The sequence below is a fragment of the Anoplolepis gracilipes genome, chromosome 15 (genome assembly GCF_047496725.1).
Source record: "Anoplolepis gracilipes chromosome 15, ASM4749672v1, whole genome shotgun sequence".
NCBI classification, from domain to species: domain Eukaryota; kingdom Metazoa; phylum Arthropoda; class Insecta; order Hymenoptera; family Formicidae; genus Anoplolepis; species Anoplolepis gracilipes.
The window spans coordinates 8,086,592-8,113,251 of NC_132984.1; the positions used below are offsets into that span (position 1 = coordinate 8,086,592).

At 32.0% G+C, this 26,660-nt stretch overlaps 2 pseudogenes; one reads left to right on the plus strand and one right to left on the minus strand.

The window, feature by feature from the left end:
* Positions 1–651: 651 nt before the first annotated feature.
* LOC140673872 (fatty acyl-CoA reductase 1-like) lies at positions 652–8,259 on the minus strand (annotated as a pseudogene).
* A 16,897-nt stretch (positions 8,260–25,156) lies between these two features.
* On the plus strand, positions 25,157–26,087 carry LOC140674235 (uncharacterized; annotated as a pseudogene).
* Positions 26,088–26,660: the final 573 nt, after the last annotated feature.

Consider the following 26,660-nt stretch of genomic DNA (forward strand, 5'->3'; position numbering starts at 1 on the left):
CTTCAATGAAAAATGAAAAGTGTTAATATAAGTTTTAATAATAAGAAACTTTTAGACATACTTACTTAATCCTCTTCTTTTCTTTCATAAGTTGCCTTAATTTTTGTTTTAATTGTTAAACTGTAAAAATTAGATATCTGCTCTATGTACATATACACGCAGTTTAGTGAAACAAATACAATATAGAGATAGAAAGAGTATGAAATAAAAGAGAGTTTGTAGAAAATAAAATTATATATACACACATATCTTTCTGACGCAAAATAAAAAAGAAAGAGCGAAAAAGAGAAAGAGAATAAAATATAATACGTATTCCATTTGTTTATGTCTTTATAGCTTTAATTTTTGTTTTAATTGTTAGAAATTATAATTAAATAATTATACAACAATTGTACAGTTATAGAATTTATTAAACATTTTAGAGAGAGGTAATTACTAATTTATAAAAATTGCACAATATTGAAAAAACATATCCACTTATATATCATCCATAGCAAACCGATAGCAATAATAGTTTTAAAAGTTGCGACGAATCGATCCACTCTGAAATAGATATTTAATAATTTAATAAATTAATCTTATAAATACATTTTACAAATAAATACTTAATATCTAACATGTAAACAACAATGTTCTATTTATATTTAACACTTATCTTTTGCAATGTGTTTTGACTGCATCTAATCGATTCATGTCTTCGTGTAAAAGATATTTTGGTAAATATTTACATAAGGTCACCTCTTTCAGAAGTCAATGACTTTGACATATGTTGTCAAGGTCACTGTCCTGAGTAACGCTTACAAGATTTTAGCCGTCGCTCGTTGTTTACTAAAAAGTTATAAAAATTTTTTTAAATTGACGTTTTTTCCAATTATTTTATCAAATACTAAAAATTGTTGAGAGTGATGATCTTGACAACATATGTCAGGATCATTGACTTCTGAAAGGGATGACCTTATGTAAATATTTACCGATATTTTTTTACACCTATTATTCCATTTCTTTAAATAATAAAATAAATATTTAATACCTTCAAATTTTCTTTATACATAATGTAAACATTAGAGAAAAGATATCAAAATTAAACAATATTATAAATCAATATACTACTATCTTACAGCAATTTAAAACTTTCATTTTATCGTGTAGCTGAAGTAAATCTGACATGCTTATTTAATCAATTTATTGTGCATTTGTTGCTTATTTACACAATATGTTAAATTGACTTATACAGAGATTATTTAAAATTCAAATAATTCTTTATATATTTTTAAAATTAATTATATTTTTATTATATATTTTTAAAATTAATTATATTTTTATTATATATTTTAATTAGCAATAAGTACATTTTATGATAATATGCTATCTGCTTGTGTAAGTTACAAAATTTAATTTATTCTTGTTTTTATTTTTCTTTGTTCTCTCGCAGTGCGATTAGTAGAATTAGAGATTAAAATGTTTCATAAACTAATATGGCTTGTAATTCATACATCAAAATTTTATTTTAATACAGTATCGATTAAAAAATATAAATATATTGACCAATTAATCCAAATTTTCATTTTATAGATGTATAAAAGTCTATTAATTAAAAATTTCAAATTTGCAAGATAGAAAAAGAAAAAAAAAGAATATGTGTTAATTATCAGAAATGTTACTTTTTTAAATACGTTAAATAAAAGAAAAAAATGTAATTTTATACTAAACTGATGTATATAAATTATACATATATATATATATATATATATATATATATATCATTCAATACGTGACAGTACTTTATTATTTATTTATTATTACATTTTTCTATTGTTATCAGTAAAAATTATTTTAAAAATTATTTTCTCAAATTTCAATTTTTGTGTGTTTTACAAAAGAAGCAATTTATTCAAAAATTTAGGACAATATTTTTTAAATTATGATACATAATTTAATAAACAGCAAAATACAGTAAATATTTATGGAAATGAGTTTTTAATTAAAAATGAAAGCCTAAAAAATATGCTCTAAATAATGTGCTGAATCGATTTTAAAATTTAATACTATTTTCTTTTATTTAAAGTTAAGAGAGAATTGAATACTTATCTAATACACTTTTCTATGTCGGCATCAGAAAGATCGATTGAAAACGCTTCTCGGTCATCAAATGGGATTGATGACATTAAAGCTCGACTATTTGTATTATCAAATTTCCATTCGTTAAACGTAAAATGTTCCAGAGCACGATTAGCCACATATATCTTCTTCTGCAATCCCAAGAGCCTAGTACATATAACATGTTTATATAAGACAATTTACATATTCAATGGCATAACTTTAGTTATTATGAGTCCTGGGAAAGTTGAATCCACAAAACCACCACAATAAAAAAAGTATTTGAAAAAATGTGCAATTTTAAAATGGCGTTACAAACTAATATTTTTAAAACACTTTGCCTAAAAAAAATACATGAAAATTAATATTCTGAGTTGATAAAAAAATAAATAATTAGATATATGTTTTGTGTTACATGTAAATGTTTTGCTTATCCTTAATTACTTTTACAGATTAAGAAATCTACCTGTAAGTATAATATCTTGTAGTTATGTGTTTATGTGAATTGTATATATACATATATATATATCAATACGGAATTAGAGGAATGGTATTAAAATGGTTAAAATCGTGTTTAAATAATAGAACACAACAGGTTTGTTTCAATAATAAATAGTCAGAACTAATTGCCACAGAATATGAAGTGCCACAAGGGTCAGTTTTAAGGCTTTTATTATTTATATATAAACGATATAATTAAAATCTGCTTGGAAGAATGTAGTATAAAAATGTTTGCAGATGATACATTAATATATGTAAATGGAGTAAGCAGTGCGGAATTAGAGAATAAAATGGATATGGCATTTAGAATAATAGAAAAATAATTATTGTGATTATATGTTAAAAAAAATATGAAAAAAAAACAAGTTTTACAAATAGCTGAGAAAGTTAATAAAGATCAATCAATCAATCAATTTTTCTCTTTCTCCCCTTTTCCTTCTCCCTCTTTTCCTCTCCCTCACTTACTTTCTCCCTTCCTCCTCCCTCTCACTCTCTCTCTCTCTCTCTCTCTCTCTCTCTCTCTCTCTCTCTCTCTCTCTCTCTCTCTCTCTCTCTCTCTCTCTCTCTCTCTCTCTCTCTCTCTCTCTCTCTCTCTCTCTCTCTCTCTCTCTCTCTCTCTCTCTCTCTCTCTCTCTCTCTCTCATAAATAACCTATATATTTAAAAAGCAATTGATTTGTTCAGTATGTTACGTCCAGGCCCGTAGAAAGGATGGGTCAGAGGAAGGGCGTAACAGGAACTGTTCCAATGTCAAAAGTCTTATCGACGAGTGACTCGGTCAAGCGAGCTGCAGGTTAGCAAACAGGTAAACGACGGGTGTCGTTATTATTCTGTTATGCGAACGCTCTCTCGGTGGTCCCTTTTTGGTAAGAGAATCGAATCTCTTTTACGCGGGACGGGACCAAGTGTGATCTTTCGCGTGGAGAGAGTGAGGGAGTTAAATAAATTTACCGATCATTTAATATTTAATTTAACATTTATTCAATTGATCCTTACCATTATACATATAACTTTATTGATATCAGCCTTAAAATTATTTGTATGAGTGTGTGTGTGTTCGTGTGTGTGGATCGCGGGTGTTACATAAGTACGGAGGTCATCAACCAGAAAAGAGGGGGAACGAGTGCGATTCTAAAGATTTTATCCTGGTTGGTATTTGTTACAATAGTTTATGAAAAAAAAAATATAATAATAAAGATTTGCGTAAAGTGTTATGTATGTTATGGCGCGATGTCGATGTCTTCGAAAACGCTATCTATAATGTTGAGGAGAGCGGAATCGGACATGGATGCAAGCTTTGATTCTAAGGAGGGAAGCGCAGAGGTGTCAGAGTCTGCTGGAGAGTATTCCAAAGAGGAGTCGGGTAATTCTATCGTGTGGTTCGATGAATTATCCGAGAGGATTACGGACGAGGAATCGGAAAATGTTGGGGGAGACGACGGCGGTGAATCATCGGATATATCGATGACCGAAGGTGAAAGAGGTACGGGGGAATATGATGGGGAAGGAAAATCTATTTTAGGGTAACTATGAGTAGATGGGAAAAGCGTCTTTAACGGGGTGGAATAGCGCGGGTACTGTGAAGAAAAGGGGGAATCTAAACTGTTGGTTTCGCTCACGGTCGTATCGTCTGATCTATTGTCTCGATTTGCTCGCGAGAATCGGCGGGTTGGCGCGATTTTAGGCACTTTAAATAAAGAACAGGGTTGAATAAAGGAGAAAGGAAACGATGTAAAAAAAAAAAAACAAAAGAGAAGGAACTTAAACTTACTACTTAGGCAGATTGGTTACGTTTTAGCTGCTGGTGTAGTTGTGGCCCCAGTTGTGGGTCTTGCTCGGCGGGTGGTCGTTGTTGAGTACTGACTCTAATAGGTTTTAAGACGTAATCGGAACTCCCACTGTGTAAAACGAATTGCTTGAGTCAGCGAACGACCGAAAAATCTGTGCCGAATGAATCTGACGCTGTACTATCAACTGATTTTAATTTTGTGGTGTGTCTGTAATGCGCAAGTCTTCCCTTTTTATATTAAATCTTGAGGGCGTCTTAACAATTTGGGCGTATTTTTGAGATCTTGATGTGTAAAAAGCTGTCTGGTGAGATCCTTCTCCTCCTTATTTTTGATTGTTGCTGATTGGTGGGCACTGTACGGCCTCTTAGGAAATTTGGAGATTCTTCATTTGGTTATCTCCTGGGATTATGCAGCTGTTTTTATCCATTTATTTATTTAGGGGATCTCGCTATCGATCCTTTTCGGTCATTTCTTTGAACATCGTTTTCAATGTTTTAAAATATTTTTCGTCGCGCGATCCTTTTTATGATTAGTCGGGCGATTATTGCTTCATTTTCGTGGGAGGAAAAACGTGGAGCCGACAGTGCGTAGCGGCATTATTTGTTTCTTTCTTAAGATTATGCAGCTGTGTTTGTCCGTTTCGTTGTTTAGAGGATTTCGTTATTGATCCCTTCCGGTATTTGTTTAGATATCGTTTTTAGTAAGTCTAAACATTATTTGATAATAACGGTTCTTTTCTATTGCGCGACCCGTTTTTTGTGACCGATCGGACGATTATTGTTCATTTCGTGGGAGGAAAAACGTGGAGCCGACAGGACGTAACAAGTACTTACATAGGTTTATGTCCCGAAAGTTTTAAAACGGAATCTATTATTACAGCTGATAAGATATGCCACAATATTGTCAATGTATAATATATAATTAAATTCTCAACAAATAATGTAAGGGGTCCAGAGAACTCCTTCAAAAGGTATCTCTCCGATAACTTTAGGTTCTATGTTGCAAACTTCTCGAAATAATATACTTTTTTCATTTGGAAGAGTACAGTTTACGACAAAACACGTGGACTGTGGTGTGAAACTAATAGTAATAAATAATATTATAAATAAATGCATTAAATATAAAATTTTATAGAAACTGCATTAAGTTTAAAAAATATCTTACAATTAGACAAATACGAGATAGTAAGAATATTACAAGATATTATTACAGAATATAAAAAAATTTATTTTAACATATCATACATTAACGAATTAAGTTTTAAGAATATAGATAAAAAAAAAATTTGTTTAATTATTTTAAACATCTCTATGTAATTTTATCCGAGAGAAAATCATATATAAATTTAATCGAAAAAAAAATGTGACTTTTTAATTTTTTAAACTCTAATGCAAAAATGAAGCAAATTGAATAGCACTTATATATGTATAACATAAATTAATACGTATAACGTAAATTTAATTTCCGTTAGTAACTTAACGCACATAGAGATGTGCATTAATACATAAATTGATGATCATACGTTGTCAATCCAAGTTTCCAAGTTACGAGAATTATAGTGTTGATAACAGTGTTTACTGGTATGTCATTTTGTGAAATATTGTTACTAGCATAGAAAACTGGTATTAATCCTTTTCCGCCAGCAGCTATCAGTCCCATAGGACCATTAAAATTATCTATCCATTCCAGAATTGGATCCCTCAGCGAATTTAGCACTATCAAACAAAATATACTTTTTTATCATATTATTATTAAATTTTGACATGACTACTATGATATATGTATATAGAACGATATATCTAATCTTTTCTTATAAACCAAAACTGGAAAAAAATAGTAAAAGTGCAAATCCGAAAACTTACTTTCAATTTTTGCTTAATTTAGTAGATATATTGTTGTCTAAAATAATTAAATAAATTGTTTCACAACAACAATAACAATACTTTTAAATAATATTTATATAACTATTATACGCGTGCGCGCAAAGACAGAATAAAAGAGTTAAGATAAATCTCTATTTGTAAGATTTAAAATTTAGATAAAATTTAGAATTTTGGAATATTTTTTTTCGCGCTATTTATATTTATATGTATATTACATCCATACACACACATGCTGTATTTTATTATAACATATCAATACAAATATATCATATTTTAAGATTTTCTGTATACAATTTAAAGAGAAAAAAAGACAGAGAAAGAAAGGAAAGCTTATATTTTATAATGTCCCTAGAATACAGAGTCTGGAAGTTCGACCCAAAGTCCGCAAAATGCAATATATGTATGCATGAATATATACGTGAATGCTTTAGTATGTTCTCGCTACACTTGGATCCGACATTTTGAATAAAATTAAGAACGTGAAATGAAAAGATATCTACGAGTCCAGACTCTGTATTCTAGGGACACAAATTTTGTTTCTTGACTTCTTTTTAATATTCACGAAAAAACCTACGTACCCACAGATGGTCTTACAATCGTAAAAGGGAAAAATGCAGAGTATTCCTCTATTACACCCTCCGCTAAGTTTTTCGAGAATATGTATGTATTGGGAATATTATTCAAACATCTGTACGTAATTTCTATTTACATATTCTATTTACACTAAAATTTACATATGTATATTGCATTTATATTTGTCACACTCACTTAGCTGTAAAAATACTCAAGATATGCTCATCCAATGACTCGGCCACTTTGATCATTTTTCGCCAATCGGCTATAGATGGATACGTCTTTTCCTCTATAAACGGATTATCCAAACGTATATACGCAGTACTAACATATACTTAAGCCTTTAACAGATAAAAACAATTAATATTAAAATTATACCTTGCTCAAAATGCTATAATTAAGAAGTTTATAGTAAAAGATTGAAGAATGTTCACAATTTAAGAAATGAATATGGCTCTCATTTAAAAAGACATCTTTTTAAGATTCTTTGAATATATATAAGTTTGAAAATTATATTTTTCATAGAAAATATTTTTAGAAATAAACATAATATTAATATATATATCGCATAAAATCCTATGTAAGATAATTTACTTAATGAAATACAAAGAAAAAGTTTTTTATACAAATATGCGAATGCAGAATCTCTCTCAATCTGTGTTTACTTACTATTAGATTCTTCATACTTTCGGCTAAGATACATCCCTTGTTGATCTGGTATAGTAAGGATAGCGTACTTTAAGCTGTCGTTAAATTTCACGCTTGCCGCGTTATGAATTATTATAGTCACTCTTTCAATCAGCATTTGTCTATCAATATTTGACAAACCTAAATTTTCTTGACTGGTATCGCCAGAAACTAGAATTAATTTCTTGAAATTTGAAAGTTTCTCCTCTCGTAATTTATTGTATAACTAAAATAAAAGAATTTTAGATATACAGTTATATTTGCCATAATGGTTAAATAATGTTAAAATTTTTGTATGCAAAAATTGTAAAATCTTTGACGTTTCTTACAATTTATTATTAAAAAAAATGTTCCTCGATGTTTTATACTTCTACTTCTCTCTTTCCAATTTTAAAGTTATTAAAGTTAATTTTTTATTAAAATAACATCATAATAAAAATTATTCAAAAATTCTTTTTATTATTACTTTATAACAATTTTTTAAGAAATATTGTGTGTATATTTGTATTTAACTTACGGGTAAGTTTAACATTTTTTTGAGTCTTTCATTAAGGCTTATTCCTTTTTTCGGACGCATTAATATAAATATTTCTCGAACATCCGGACAAGATATTAGTATCTTCTCGATGTATACTTTGCCTAGAAATCCTGTCGCGCCTGTCAAAAGTATACTTTGTCCAGCGTAAAACGCCGGAATCGACCGGCTGGATCAATTGAATTTTTATCCATAATTATCAAAACGAAACAAACAGAAAAGCAATCAAAGCAATAACAACAAATATATACAAATGTATTTAAAAACGTTATTGTCTCCTTTAAGTCAAGATTGTTACTAAACAGTAGTGTTAGACTTTGATTATATATAAGTGGTAGAGTTAAGCATGTGAGTGGAATTATTAATAAACCGGAAATGCTACAAGTCAAACTTGAAACAATAAACTTGCAGAATGAAGTTATACTATCTTTATCAATAGTAAAAAAATCAATAATGAAATAAAATCATAATATGCAATTTATAATATTAGTAATAAAATAGTAATAAAGTAAATAACTTAAGCAAGCTTAAGACATTTGTATAAACTCATTACAATGTTTAAAATTGCATTTGTTGTGCCATTGTATCAAATTATATTATTCTTTGATATGACTTTCACTGACTAAAATATATACACAAATAATTACGACAAAAAAAATCTCTTGCATTAAAGTTTAATTTTAAGAAACAAAAAGGAAGAAAAAAAGAAAGAAAGAGAAAGAAAAAAAAGAGAGAAAAAGTGTGCGTGCGTGCGTGCGTAACTTTAACAATAAGACTTCTAGTTCTTAACTTTTTACATTAAAATTTGCAACTAATGTAGATTGCATATACAATTAATTCAAGGTGTTTGTATCAAAGTTTATCTGATACAGCACAAACTTTGAATTTTTAAAACGGATTAAAATATACATGATAATGGGATTATTCTATTATACGACGCACTTCTATGTTGCAACTTGTAAGTAAATATATTTAAATGAGAAATGCACATTTCTGGTTTTATTTTTTTTCCTTTTTCAAATAAAGCTATCTTTTTTTTATCAGCATTATTTATACTGCAATTTATTATATATTTTGTAATTATATAATATTAATACAAAGATGTTGCAACAAATTTCAATAAATTTATTTTACTGCTACAAATCTAGAGATGGCTAGCCCTTGATATATATATATTGTTACATTTATGAAATTCTGAAAATTTCTAAAAGATTTTAACTGTACTAATTAAAAGATTAACACACAAATTAACTTCTATGCAAATCAAGATTCAAACGTAGACTAATAAAAAAAAAATGCAATTTTTATTACAATTTATGACCATATTGCTATTTTTATCATACAGATATTTATTGTTAGACAAATACTTTTATAAATCTTTATGCAGAATGTTTAAAAATATGTCATAGCTAAGCCAGAGTTTCTTCATGAGAGTATTCACAAGAGAATTAATTTTCTGTCAAAAATTGAATTCACACTTTATATCGCTTAATGTTTTCAATACAAAATGAGGTTTACAAATGTACAAAGTTTATAAATGTACGATTCTATATGAGTTTACAATTTCTCTCGCTTAAAATAGAGTAATCTGTATTGCTTTATGTTTTAAGATCAAAAATAGATAGTAAAAAAAATATCTTTCAAACAGACAATGTTTTAAAAATCGTAGTTTGTACAAAAAGTTACAAAGTATAACAACATTTGATGTAAAACCATATATAATTATGAAACTCGTTTCTCGTACTGAAAGCACGGGACAATGTGAAATAAACCAGACCGTCTTAAGTTTCTTTTTACAGATATGGACTAGACTTTGTTTAGTAAATCTAGTTGAAGTCTTCTCTTCCATTTACATATTTATACTTTAAACTACATCATGATTAACCATTCTTTAATGCATTCGTGACTGAAAAGACGCAAGTAAGCGTCGAAACGTCCCACTTCTGTAATCTATCTTTATTTAATAAATGTGACTTATACAGAAATTAAATACTGACTGTTCATTTACAGTTTAGCTCGTTCCAGGCTATATAATACTTTCTTATTTTTGTAATTTACATTAACGAGTTTTCTCATTATATTTATCAATTATAAATTCATTTTTTAATTTTTGACATTTCTGAAGTATGTAAAGATCTGCATATTTGTTCAATTTTATGTGTGCGTGTGTATGTGTAGTATAGTTACTGCTTCCTCTATATTTTTAAATTATATAAATTAAATTATTTATTTCTTTTCATCATTAGCGATAATTTATTACTTGAAATTACTGTTATAATTTGATATTTATTTTATATTCAAATAATAAACATTGGTGTTTTAATTATTGTTAATATTATATAACAATATACATATAATATTATATAGTCGTATTATATATATATATAAATTTGCTAATATATTTTATAGAATACACATAGGGTCTGGAAATTACATCCGAAATATAATTCGTAGAAATTATTTTGTTTATAACTTTTTAATAAACGACCGATGGGTACAATCTTTTGAACGTTACTCAGGGAACATTACTCATGACTTTGATAACATCAAGATCAAGGAAGTTGGTTCCTTTTTCTTAAGGTTTACCAAAATCCAAATTATTAATTAAGCTTGTTAGGAATTTGATCGATTTTAAGCGTTAGTTATAATGTTGCCAGCGCCGCGCAACTTTTCACTTGCGCAAAGTAAAAGTAATTAAAAGAACTTGTCGTTTGCATATTTTTAATACCAAAATAATCTGTAGATAATGTACTATCAAAAGATATAAGAGATTAAATTTGTTACTTGATTCAAAATGTTGTGAATCGACAATACTTTGTTGCCGCGACTTATGCGCATTATTATTAAGTAAAAACTTTATCACTAGCATGACATACAGCTTAATTTGCGTATGTTTTATCACGAAATAATGAAAAAAATATTATTTATTATAACAGAGAAAACTATTGGGAATGTTATTAATATTGATATTATATTCAAGTGCAAAGTACTCAATCCATTAATATTAATAGCCACTAATATTAATATTCAAGTGCAAAGTACAAAATGTAGTAACCATTTTATCAACAAAATGATTATAGAAACGGTATAATCAATTTAGTGTTTATAAGCAATAGAAGTAATTGTAAAAATTTTTGACGTTCATAGTTAAAAAAGCACATACTGCATACTACATACTTTTTTTATTATAAAAGAAATTTATAATTATTTATTTATAGAACTCTCTGGTAAGTAATTTTATCTTTTTAATCAGGTTAAAACTGTCCTTTATGATGCTAGAAAAGAATGACGAGTATTTGTTATAAATAAATAATTTTTATGTATATTAATAAAAGTTTGTATTGCTTTATACAATTTCCAAGTAAAAGTTAAATTGGTGTCATATTTTTAGTATTTAATAAAAAATTGGGTAATTATTCTCTTATACGGTGCCGCCCCCGATTTCAATGTCCTTCACATATGTTATCAAGGTCATCATCCTGAGTAATATTGTGAAGATTTTAGGCCGCGCTCGGTGTTTATTAAAAAGTTATTAAGATGGAAAATTTTGACGAATTATTTGTTAGAAGCACTTAATGGACATTTCTTCGTGTGGCCACACACACACACACATACACATAGATCATTTGAGATTAAGGGACTTCACCTAAAAAAATTTTCAGAAATATTGCAAAGAGGAAACTATAGAAAATTTATTAATCACAAGTCATGAATGATTAACAATGCAAAGCTACAAGAAATGAACAAGTAAAATGCGTGAGTCATATGTTTATTCCTTTATTGACAAAGTTGGTCTTTCCAAAACCTAATAAATGATATAAATATCAGCAAAAGTTTGATGGCTCAGTAAATTTTAAGAAACTTTAAGATAACCCATCGAAATAATAGCACATTACTATTTTATTTATGTTTACAACATTTAGAAACATCTTGACATTACGGAAATGCTGAAAAAAATAGCTCTCATCAAGTTTCCCGTGACGAATTGAGAGTTCAGGAAAACATTGTAAAAATATTAGGTTGATATAAAAATAATTGCGGTATTTGTTATTTCAATTTTTGATACTTCTTTTGGAATATATTTTTATTTAACTATGTTCATGTAATATACCACTTAAAAACACGAAATTCATTCTACTGATTTATATTGATGGTTTTCTTCTGTTTATTCTTGTTTATTTTAAATTGTCAAATTAAAAATGAAAAAAAACACATTCAAACGATTTTATTGTACGAGTTCAAAATAACATAAAGCAAATGTATCTTTTCGCGTTGTATTAGGTGCAAAAATAAATTTGGTTTTTGATTTTCTATAATTTAAGGCAAATGTCAAACAAATGTTGAATGATCAACATTTTAGGTATTTTGCAATCTCTTGAGTTGTTTTACTTAAGTGGTTTTGAATTCGCTATAATAGTAGCGATCAATTGGTTGCACATGAGTTTTCAAGATATATAAAAAATCACGTAGGAAAATCACGTATAATAAATGAAATTTTTTTTGTTTATAACTTTTTAACAAAGAACGAGCGACGCTTAAAATTCTTTGAAGGATACTTAGAACAGTTATTACTTTTTATCCAATACATATGTATTATAATTATTTTGATATCTTGCTGATATACTGAACACTTGTATTGCACATTTTTTGTTTATCTGTCTACAAAATTAGGTATAGCTTCTTGTGATGATAATATTCCTGCTGCAGATTTTAAATCCAGATTGTCATTCAATATGATTTCATTTCGTTACACTACTATTTCTTGCTTTCATTGAAAGTTTAGTAATATTTCTTTATTTATTTTATGATTTCTGTAAGAAAAGTTGATAAAAATTCAGAATAACAGCACTAGTTCCAATTACGTTGACTTTGACATATGATATTATAATCACTGTCTTAAGTACCCTTCAAAGAGTTTTAAGCTCGTTCTTTATTAAAAAGTTATAAACAAAAAAAGTTTCATTTATTATACGCGATTTTCTCACATCATGTACATTGAAAACTCATGTGCAATTCTATAACGATTTGGGAGAATAGGGGAGCAGTTCCGCTGATGCATTTAAAAAAAACTAATCTAAGTGAATTCTAATATCTAATATATCATAAATCTAACAAGTTTAAGTAACTTTTTATTTGATTTCATACATATACACGGTGGTACTTATGTACGTCATTTCTTCCACTACGTTTGCGTGTTGTTTACCTTTTCATCCTTTTATCTCTGATATTGAATAATCATCTTTGTCACTTTAAAAACATATGTTGATATTTATCGATTTAGTATAAAATAGGATTTATATAGTAGAATAAATTAACAGTAATCTTTGGTTTGCAGTGAAGAATGTAATCGGTAATACTAATCTATGGCCTAGGTTTATTAGAAAAATGTTTTGAGATCAAAATTATATATATATACATTACTCAAAAGAAAATAGGGAACACTTTTCATACGTCAAAAAATAGGCTATTTTCAAACTATTGTAACTCAGTGAAAAATCATCGTACGCAAATTTAAAAAAAAGCATTTTGAAGCTTGAAGTTTCAATTTTAACATGCAATCGATAATTTAAAAAAAAATTTTATCTTTTCAGTGCTACCCCTTAAAAAAGCGCGCACAGTTTTTTTTCTTAAAATTACGTTTTTTTGACGATCTGTAGCTAGATAAGAAAAATTCTCTCGTCAATCTCAAGTCAATTTCCATAAAATACAATGTTTTACCTACAAAATGCTTTTTTAAAAATTTTCTTACGATTTTTTTTGGCCGAGTTACATGACTTTGAAGCTAAACTTGCGTTTTTTAGAAAAATTGACGATACTCGGCGAAAAATCATCATACAAAAATTAAAAAAAAAGTATTTTGAAGCTTGAAGTTTCAGCTTTAACATGCTATCGATAGTTTTAGAAAATTTGTTTATCTTTTCAGTGTACCCTAAGAAAAAGAAACCCTGTTTTTTTCATAAAATTACTTATTTTTGACATTCTGCAGTTTTATAAAAAAATTTTTCTTGAAAAATTCAAATCAATTTCCATAAAATATAACACTTTACCTACAAAATGCTTTTTTAAAAATATTTCGACGATTTTTTTTGGCCGAGTTACATGACTTTAAAGTCAACTTTAAATTTTATTGAAAAGTGACATTCTCCGCCAGCATTAGTATTACCCAATATGCACCACATAGAGATTGCCGGTCGGATTTTGCACATCACATGTGTGTGTGTGTGTGTGTGTGTGTGTGTGTGTGTGTGTGTGTGTGTGTGTGTGTGTGCGTGCGTGCGCGCGCGCGCGTGTGCGTGTGCGTGTGTGTGTGTCACAGCAGAGATAAGGACCCCGCAGTTCGTCACTTTCACAGTATTTAACGACTCCAAACCCTCTCTGCTGTGTGTATATGTGTGTTTGTGTGTGCGTTTAATATTGTGTATTTCCTCCTCTTTGCTCATTTACCCCTTGTAGACGCTCTCGCATATTTATACATCTCTCTATCAAATTCTGCGGAATTTCGTTCCAAATTTGTGTTAACATGTCCGCTAAATCATTTAAATTTTGCGGCTGTTGATCGCGACGTCTTAATCGTCGTTCCATTTCGTCCCATATGTGCTCGATTGGATTTAAGTCCGGGCTATTAGCAGGATGGTCCAGCAATATAATATTGTGTTCTTCAAGAAAACGGCGAGTTATATTCGCTGTATGAGGACGAGCGTTGTCTTGCATAAATATGAAATTGCGATGTAAACAACGGAGAGGCAAAACCTGAAGTCGCAGGATTTCATTTACATATCGCACACTTGTTATTGATGGAGGTGGCAGAATTATCAAGTCCGTCCGTCTTTTCATTGATACACACCCCCATACCATAACCGAACCGCCGTTATGTGCCTGCACATCGGCATAACACAACGCAGATCGTATCGTTCATTTCGACGACACTAATTACGTATACGAGCGTCATTACCGTAAAGGTAATGATAAAACCGAGAGGTGTATAAATATGCGAGAGCGTCTGCAAGCAGTAATTGAGCAAAGAGGAGGAAATACACAATACTAAACGCACACACAAACACACATATACACACAGCAGAGAGGGTTTGGAGTCGTTAAATACTGCGAAAGTGATGAACTGCGGAGTCCTTATCTCTGCTGTGACACACACACACACACACACACACCACACACACACACACACACACACACACACACACACACACACACACACACACACACACACACACACACACACACACACACACACACACACACACACACACACACACACACACACACACACACACACACACACACACACACACACACACACACACACACACACACACACACACACACACACACACACACACACACACACACACACACACACACACACACACACACACACACACACACACACACACACACACACACACACACACACACACACACACACACACACACACACACACACACACACACACACACACACACACACACACACACACACACACACACACACACACACACACACACACACACACACACACACACACACACACACACACACACACACACACACACACACACACACACACACACACACACACACACACACACACACACACACACACACACACACACACACACACACACACACACACACACACACACACACACACACACACACACACACACACACACACACACACACACACACACACACACACACACACACACACACACACACACACACACACACACACACACACACACACACACACACACACACACACACACACACACACACACACACACACACACACACACACACACACACACACACACACACACACACACACACACACACACACACACACACACACACACACACACACACACACACACACACACACACACACACACACACACACACACACACACACACACACACACACACACACACACACACACACACACACACACACACACACACACACACACACACACACACACACACACACACACACACACACACACACACACACACACACACACACACACACACACACACACACACACACACACACACACACACACACACACACACACAGCACACACACACACACACACACACACACACACACACACACACACACACACACACACACACACACACACACACACACACACACACACACACACACACACACACACACACACACACACACACACACACACACACACACACACACACACACACACACACACACACACACACACACACACACATGTGATGTGCAAAATCCGACCGGCAACCTCCACGTGGTGCATATTGAGTAATGCTAATGGCGGCGGAAAATGTCATTTTTCAATAAAATTTAAGGTTGACTTTAAAGTCATGTAACTTGGCCAAAAAACATCGTCGAAATATTTTTAAAAAAGCATTTTGTAGGTAAAGTGTTATATTTTATAGAAATTGATTTGAATTTTTCAAGAAAAATTTTTTTATAAAACTGCAGAATGTCAAAAATAAGTAATTTTATGAAAAAAACAGTGTTTCTTTTTCTTAGGGTATACTGAAAAGATAAACAAATTTTCTAAAACTATCGATAGCATGTTAAAGCTGAAACTTCAAGCTTCAAAATGCTTTTTTTTAAATTTTTGTATGATGATTTTTCACCGAGTATCGTCAATTTTTCTGAAAAACGCAAGTTTAGCTTCAAAGTCATGTAACTCGGCCAAAAAAAATCGTAAGAAAATTTTTAAAAAAGCATTTTGTAAGTAAAACATTGTATTTTATGGAAATTGACTTGAGATTGACGAGAGAATTTTTCTTATCTAGCTACAGATCGTAAAAATACGTAATTTTAAGAAAAAAAAACTGTGCGCGCTTTTTTAAGGGATAGCACTGAGAAGATAAAATTTTTTTTTAAATTATTGATTGCATGTTAAAGTTGAAACTTCAAGCTTCAAAATGCTTTTTTTAAATTTGCGTACGATGATATTTCACTAAGTTACAATAGTTTGAAAATAGTCTATTTTTTGACGTATGAAAAGTGTTCCCTATTTTCTTTTGAGTAGTGTATATACATATATATACATATATATAATATATATATATGTATATATATATATGATCTTTTGAAAGAAAATACCTCCAATATTACGTAAACTTCAGCCATTCTTCCTTATGCAATACACCTGACTGAAAATCATCACTTTCACCTCCTTGTATCTCCGGAAGGGTGCTTATGCTCATCTTGAATTTTTACTGGAATTAATATTTCATCTAATAGTATTGTTTACCATGAAAGAAAGTTTGAAATTCGAGGTCCAAAAAATGAGCAAAATTGGCCATCACTTTATTTATTTATAACAAATCTAGAATATTATAATAATATTTTCCATTACCATTTCTGCATTTTTTTTTAAGTCTACGATACCTAAGAAACAAAAAAATAAGATCAAAGTGTAAAAATTTGATTCCAAAGAGAGAGAGAGATAAAAAAAAAGAGGTGGTCACCTAGATGACCACTGATAATATCTATTTGTATCTATTAAATATTGCGCCTAATGAAGGGTTAATAAAACTTAGTTTCAATTATATAATAAATTTAAAAAATGTCTAAAGAAAGAGTATAAAAGGTAAAAAATATTTTTTGTATTTTATTACATCAATAAGAAATAATTTTATTATATTATTTATTATGATAATAATACATATACATTTTTTCAAATTATGTGAATATAATGATATGTGTATGTATGTACATGTATAAATTCTCGAATCTCCACTAGCCGCTACCGCTAACATCATTCTCGAGACATTAGCTATAGCTCTCGTTCGAGAAAGAGAAAAGGATAGCAGATCGTATGTCTGTCCTTTCCTACTTCTCGAAGTTTGCCGAGCGAGGGGCGACACACGTACACGACTCTTTCGTTGTATGTGCGACCCCATCACGCGGCCCGCTTGTAGGCAATCGGCCGAGAATTGGCATCTCTGGTGCCAATGCGCTGGTCAAGCCGGATATATACCCGGCCAACGCTCGATCGATGTTTTCCACTCGCGCTCGGTAGCCGCAGAGTGGGGTCGCGGTGTTAAGCGACGGCGTCGCCACTAGGCAATGCGGTCGGTATATTGTTAGTAACGGCGTAGCCGTTACAAGTACATAAGTAAATTTTTTACTTGTTCTTACTTACCTCCATACGCTCCAATGTAAATCTGTATAGATAATTAGCTACTGTCAATAATACTATACTATAAAATATTTTGTAGTTAAAATATAAGCTTCCAGAGTTTGAAGGACAGCGTAATTGGATATGTTTGCCATCAACGGAACCTACACAATTAGGAATGTTCCATCTTGTCCAAAATCCATGTGCACATTTTCTCCATTCCTCTTCCGTAGGTGAAGAAAGATACAATGGCTCTACTAAAGTAGAGTCTACTTTAATTAAAACCAGAAAAACTTCTCTTATCACTTCTCTTACTGTAGATTCGCCAGTTCTGAATGCCAAAGCTATGGTAAATGCTAAATCACCTGTAGCAAGATATCTGTAAAAATATTAATAATTATAATATATTTATAATAACATTATCAACTAATCATAAGTATCTAGCCATAAAATATGTAGTTATATAAATACCTTAAAGTTATTAAAAGTCGTAATTCTGAGACAAGAGCACGAGGACTTTTTTTTGTCAAATATGGTTTTGTCATTTCTAATAATTGTTGAAAATGTATCAACGTCATTCGAGTATAACGATAAAATAAATCAGAATTATTTTTATTTCTTTAAATAAGTTGTTATAATCTCCAGCTTAAATTCTCTTTTGGTTAATAGGGTTCACAAGCCATCGTCTATTTAACCACCTCTTGTTTTTTTTTTTTTTTTTTAACGTATTAGCAAAAAACATAAGTTTATCCAATATACAACGAATAAACGCGCGCTTTTCGCGGCTAGACCATGGGCCGTACTCTCTAGGCGTTCCAGCGGCGAGTGTCACGCGGGTTGCACGCCAACAAAAAACAACCATACTTTTCGTTGCCATGCAATCCGTGTGACACTCGCCGCTGGAACGCCTAGAGAGTACGGCCATGGTCTAAGCGCGAAAAGCGCGTGCTCATTCGCCAATCTTTTTTAATTAATACTTTAATAAATATTGCGAAAATTGCAAAATAGTAAAGGACTTTTCTGTTTAATTTAATCCACTTTACCTGCTCACGAACGTTGATTCAATCTTTACGGGACACCCTGTATAATAAAAATTAAAACATTTATTATCATTTTCCATTTTTATTATAAAGTATGCAAAGTACTGCAAATTATATATAAGCGTACACTGAAAAAATAATATGTAAGATTTATTAATTACTTATATATTAAGAGTAAAAAAATATATTTGGTCATAACATGCTGTATTTCGTATCATCATACTTTTAAAGGTATTATTTTAAAATATTTTCGTGTGCAATTGTTTGAAATAGTAAAAAAGATTATTGGTTAACCTAAAATTAAGATTACTATTTTGGCTATTCGGTAAAAAAATAGAGACAAATTATTCCCTTTATATAAATAAAGAAAGTTATTTTTATTTTAGTATATTTATTTATAAATTATTAAGAGAGTAATATTTACTTATAAGTTAATATATGTATATTACTGACTTCGTCCGACGCACTTTTCACGTCTACACAATAGCTTTTCACTACTTACGTATTACGATACGTTTTTCTCTGTCTTACTTTACAACCACGACTACGACAGACGTAAGCACTTACGATCGCTCTCCAATACCCTTTAATTCCTAAGATTTATCTAACAAATTATATTACGTCTCGAGACTAATTTCAGATTAGTTTTTAGAACAGAAACACAACTATAAATTCAAACCCGAACATTCTACCTGATACGCTCTTGAGATGAGATTTGAGTTGTAATGTTCCGCCTTTCCCGACGTCTCGGACAAGCTCGTCGGTTCCAGGATTCGGGAGAAGGACGGGCACGGCTGGTGATAGACTCCTCGCTCTTGTATCGCTTAGTCGAGTTTATTATGCTCGTACATGTATTCGCGGATAACGATATTTACAATTATTTATAATGGCGGGGGCAGATATGTACACGGGGCGGTATGTACCCGTTGGGCCGTCGATGTTAGCCCTGACAACACGGGCTCGGTGATTCGGTCGGTGGCGTGCGTCCCGGTGGTGGACGTCTTGGCGGTTCGGTCGGGGACGTCCTGGTGGCGGACGACTTGACGGTTCGGTTCGTAGCTTCCTGGCGGCAGACGATTTGCTCTCTCTCTCTCTCTCTGGTCGCCCGGAGACGGGCGGGTCGGTGGTTGTCCGGAAACGGACGGATGTCAACGTTATTCGCCCGGAGACGGGCGGTTTGCGTGTTGTCGCCCGGAAACGGACGGTTGCATTCTCGTGCACGGGGCCGGAGGTCGGGGACGCCCGGTCGGTTCAACGAGAACGCTCGTTGTCCGGAGGATAGGTGCCGGAGGCCGGGGACGCCCGGTCGGTTCAACGAGAACGCTCGTTGTCCGGAGGATCGTGGTCGAGAATAGTCGCTGATGTCTGGAGCCTCGAAAGAACTCTCTCGAGAAAGGATCGGGACAGGACTAGATGCCGGATCTCTGGCCGCGTCGGCTTATATACCCGTCGGCCGGCCTTCCACTCTCGGTTACGAGCAGAGTAGGGGAGGCAGTCGAGTGGGGAGACCGGGAGCCCCAACACCGTAATGTTTGGTGGCGCTGATTGTTTTACAGGGGCGGTTGTCCGACCCCTGGTGACTTCGTCACAGAGTAATGACTGTAAATACCGGTTTAGGCATTTTTTTAGTTTGACACATTATTTATAGTTTAAATATTCATACAATATTTGTTAATAAAAAAATGCAAAAATATATTTTTAATGATGAGAATTTAATACTATATAAATTTAATTTTGATTTTACATTTAAATTTTTACATATATTAGACAACACATCATAATACACAAAAATCTATTATAGATAATATGATCTAATATATGTAGATAAAGCTAATCAATGTTAATAGAAAAATAATGCCTTATTTATTTAATTAGTATTGTCAATACGCTATTAATATTTGTTCATTATAAAATAAATTTTATGAAAATTACGTTTATATTTAAAATATCTTAATTATATTACATTTTAAACATCTTAATAATACTTGATAATAAAACATCTGGCATATGACTTCATAAATTTCAAAGATCAAATAAACCTTTTAAATACTTGTAATGTTAGTAATAAATGTTTTACTGCATATTAAATACAGTTGAAAATAATTCCACTGCATATGTTTGCAATTTGCTCATTATTAAAATTCAAGCGTTACTTGGGTATTATCACTTAATCATTGTATGACGTAATTCAAAATTATCAAAAACCAAATACATTTTATTCTTTGTAAGTTTGTCTTCAGCCTAATTATTAAAAAGCTATTGTTTTTATATTTTAAACTTATACTTAACGCTCAATACTTTAGCAATTAAAACTCCGACATTTAAAATTTTCCGTTAAGATATACTGCAAATTAAATAATAAATAATTTTACATAAATTTATTTTTGTTTCTAAAGCTTAATTTATGAAAAAAATTTTCTTTAAAGAAATCTTCTAAAAGAATTATTCTTATTATGATAATTCCATTAAATAATTTAAAAATTTATTCAAAATCTTAATTTTAATTTAATTTTAATTTAATGTTATAATGATACAAAAGACATATAAAAGTCCATGTGTATCACACTATTTAATTATATATAAAATCCTAGCTATGCTCATGCATGCATATATCAAATAAAATAAATAATAAAAAATTTTTTAATTTTAATTAAAAATACTTAGTGCTGCTAAATTTTAAAATTTATATTCATCCATTTAACAAATATTAAATTTAATTTAAAACTATCTTTAAGAATGATAATATTCATTAAACTTTTGTTGTAAAAAACTTTTTAATAAATGACGAGCGACGATTAAAACTTTTTGTACGTTTCTCAGAATAGTGTCCTTGACAACATATATCAAGGTCATTGAAATCGATGAGGTCGCCCTTAAAAGGTTACCCCTTTCTCACTTCTCATGCTTTACCCCTGATTTCTTCTTGTAGCTCTGCGCTGATTGACTGATGACAATAATTAAATGCGGCAAAATTATTCATCGGATCAAAAAATAGTATTAGACATTTTTTCTTAGATTTTTATTCTCTATCGAATGGCACTGAGCATATGCGACACTTTTTTAACATCCTGTACATCACTTTTTACATTTTTATAGTGTTTTACTATTATTTTTACCGGTAAATATTTACATAAGGTCACCCCTTTCAGAAGTCAATTGACATATGTTGTCAAGGTCACTGTCCTGAGTAACGCTTAAAAGGTTTTAGCTGTCGCTCATTGTTTACTAAAAAGTTACATACAAAAATTGTTAAAAATTCACATTTTTTTCAATTATTTTATCAAATACTGGAAATTTAAAAAAATGTTTCAAATAAAACTTGTAGGTCTCTTCAAAATACACATTTTATATCCTATCCTTTTTTATTATACGAGTGATAGTTTTCGAAAAAAAACAAGGATAAAGACTATAAACCTCATACAATATTAATTATAATATCATATATAATATAATATAGTCCCACTGTATCCGCGCATACACTTTTCTATCCACACAACAAATGGGTTAGGTTAGGTTATTCTTCATGATTCAGTCACATGACAGACACTCACCGCGCACTTCGTTCTTTAAATGTTTGTTGTGATTTTCTTCTGTAACGCTCGTAGGAACACATGTAATACTTGTTACAATGTTACTACACGAGTTTATTTATTTAACTCATAATTTTAAAGAACTAGTAAATTATCTTTGCAATAAAAAAGTTATTTGCAAAGAAATTAAATGTCCGCGATGTGACCAAACATTACAATTTCGTGTTAGTAATACAAATTTTATATTTAAATGTACAAACCATTACTATAAGATTATTCGTGGTCGCAAACGTCAAAAGAAGATATGTAATTTTGCAATTAGTACTTTACATGGTACCTGGTTTTCGCATTACCACTTAGGATTTAAAAAAACTTGTCGCTTCATTGCTTACTTTTTAATGTTTCCTCCACCAAGCCAAACATTTTTGGAAAATGAGTTAAATATGAGTTCTAAAAGTGTTGTAGATTGGACAAATTTCTGTAAAGAAGTAAGTAATTCTAATTTATTATTTCTACGTAGTTATGTTATTATTTATGTTTTCTAATTTTGTTATATAAAAAATATATTTATTTTACATTTTTTATTTTTAATAGTTATTGTCGCAATGGTTGGACAAAGACAACACTATATTAGGTGGACAAGGAAAAATTATGGAGATCGATGAAGCTCTAATTGGTAGAAGAAAATATAACCGAGGACGTATTTTGCGCGGTCAATGGGTATTCGGTAGTTACGAGCGTAATACTGGCTGTATATTTATTATTCCCATAAAAGATAGAACTTCCAAAACATTAACAAATGTAATTAAACATCATATTGCTCCTGGAAGCATAATATACAGCGACTGTTGGCGAGGATATAAGAATATCAATAAAAATGAATATGTACATTGTATGGTTAATCATCACCAAAATTTTGTTGATCCAAATACAAATTGTCATACACAAAATATTGAAAGAATTTGGCGTGATATGCGAACTGCTATTTCGCGTTATGGTACATCACCAGAACATTACAAGTTCTATTTAGCTGAATTTTTATTAAAGAACGAAGTGCGCGATGAGTGTCTGTCATGTGACTGAATCATGAAGAATAACCTAACCCAACCCATTTGTTGTGTGGATAGAAAAGTGTATGCGCGGATACAGTGGGACTATAATATATTATATATGATATAATTAATATTGTATGACGTTTATAGTCTTTATCCTTGTTTTTTTCTATCAAAACTATCACTCGTATAATAAAAATGGATAGGATTTAAAATATGTATTTTGAAGAGACCTACAAGTTTTATTTGAAACATTTTTTTAAATTTCCAGTATTTGATAAAATAATTGGAAAAATGTGAATTTTTAACAATTTTTATATGTAACTTTTTAGTAAACAATGAGCGACGGCTAAAACCTTTTAAGCGTTACTCAGGACAGTGACCTTGACAACATATGTCAAGGTCATTGACTTCTGAAAGGGGTGATCTTATGTAAATATTTACCTTTTTACCTTTATACGTAATAATACATATTTTTCAATTTGTAAATGTTTTATTCACGGTGTATATTATATGATAATTTTACAGTGAAATAGTTTTATGAGCAATACAAAAACTATACTTGCAATATTAATAGTTTATTTTTTATGTATTTAATGCAGCAAATTTTTTTCTACTTTTTTTTACTTTGGTCTAAGTTTTAATAGAAGAAATGTGATATTAAGTTAACTCGTTCTTATTTGTGTTTAACGTGCTATTAAACTTATACTTTTGTGCTTTCTATTAAACGAGTTATTTTTATACACGAACATGTAATTTTAGTTTTAGTTTTCTAGTCTGCTAGAAATAGTCTTTAAAAAAAGAATAAAAAATTTGTAAACATATATAATATTTATTAGTTACACAAACTAAAAAAATTAAAAAAAAAGATCTCCTTAAATTCTAAAGACGTTAGTAATAATTGGCGGTTAGAGCATTAAGAATACAATGTTTTTAAAGTAAAGAAATTGTACCAAATTGTAATAATTCTAATCACCAATTATTACTAACGTCTTTAAAAAAATGTACAAAACAAAAATTATATATATACTTATATATATATATATATATATATATATATATATATATATATACACTCCCCAAATTGGTCTCCATTTTGGCATGGTGGAGGGGCTTAAGGTCGCAACCAGGTGCATCCGCTCAGGGGTGCAACTGGGTGCGACCGACGAAGAGAGACCACCCCCTCTCCAATCCAAGATGTTAGCGATCGGATACCGGGCTACCTCCGGGAGTACGTAGCCAAGCTTCGGCATAGGCGGCACTGACCGGGTGAAATCGCTCTTTCGCCCTATTCGTGGGAATAATATGGAAGAGTCAAATTTAAATATAAAATCCGCTTTAGAAAAAGTCCTCCAGGGCGTGGCTTACATGACAAACGAACGACCGAAGGAAAACAATGCGGAGACGGGCTCTAAAGAAGAACGTTTTAAAACCCGCGGTAGATTCAGCGGGACTGCAAAGCGCCGCTATAAAAAGCAACTACAGAGGGAAACGGGGGCTGAAAAAGCTCAAACCACTCTCTTTGTAGCGGCTACCACATCCATGAACCAGGTCATGAGGGCCCCGGTCGGTGCGATCAAACGCTCCCGGCCGGAGCCAAGTACGGCTAGTCTATCTGATATTCGCCAAGGGAAGAAACCCAAGGTCCACGACCAAGGGTCGTATGCCCAGGCGACAAGGGGACTCGTCAGGTTGGCCTTCATTTTAGAGGGCTACCCTGACAGAAAACTAGGAACCAGAGAGATGGTACTGATCAAGAAATTTATCAGAGGGCGTATCCTCGGTTTACTTAAGGGTACAAAAGCTCCCACCTTCACCGGCTCCTGGGAAAGAGACGGGACTTTAGTCTTCTTCAGTCGAACAATTGGCTGAAAAGCCTGGCGACTGACTTGATCATCGGTGAGACTTTCCTACGGGTGCCGCCGCTCGGTGAGTTACCCAAGCGACATCGAGTGGTAGTACACGTAAAGGAACCAGATTTGTCTGCCAGGAAGCTGTAAAACTCCTGGACAGACAAAACACAGGTGGCCTGGCGGCCAGTGAGTGGATCATCACCAGGGGGAGCGAAATAAGGAATGCCTCGAACACCCATTTCGCCTGCCTGGTGAAGGATTCCTCACTGCAAATTCTTAAGATCTGCAATTTTAGGCTCTACTGCAGGTTAGGTCGGGCTACTGTAAGAGTACTCGACAAAGAACGCAGTAGAGAGACTAACGCCACAGTTGCGGGAACCTAAGAGGCTATCTAATTATGGCTAGTCTCAATGTTCCCGTAACTCAAATAAACTTGCATCACAGCAAAAGCGCCTCAGCGATCTTAGCTAGGAGCATGACTGTGAAGTATTCAGGCATAGCCTTAATTTAGGAGCCTTGGCTCCATAATAATGCTATCAGAGGACTGGGAAATTGTAGGCATTTATGTAAACCTCTTTCCACAGATAAACCAAGGACATGCATACTAGTCAAGGGGTTGGATGCAACCCTGGTTACACACCTCAGTTATAGGGACCTCACTGTTGTCTGGACGAAGATCAACTTAAACGGGAGGGCCGTGGAGGTGTTGATGGGATCGGCCTATATGCCTTACGACGCTGCGGACCTTCCGCCTCAACAAGAGATTAAAAACCTTGTCGCTTATGCTAGAGACAGGAGACTCGAGCTCCTCTTCGGCAGTGCTAACTCCCACCATGTTGGCTGGGGGAGCACCAACACTAACCCGAGAGTCTCCATGAATTTATCATGAACGAGGGTCTTTTATCATCCTGAATAGAGGAACAGAACCAATCTTCATGGACTCTAGAAGACATGAG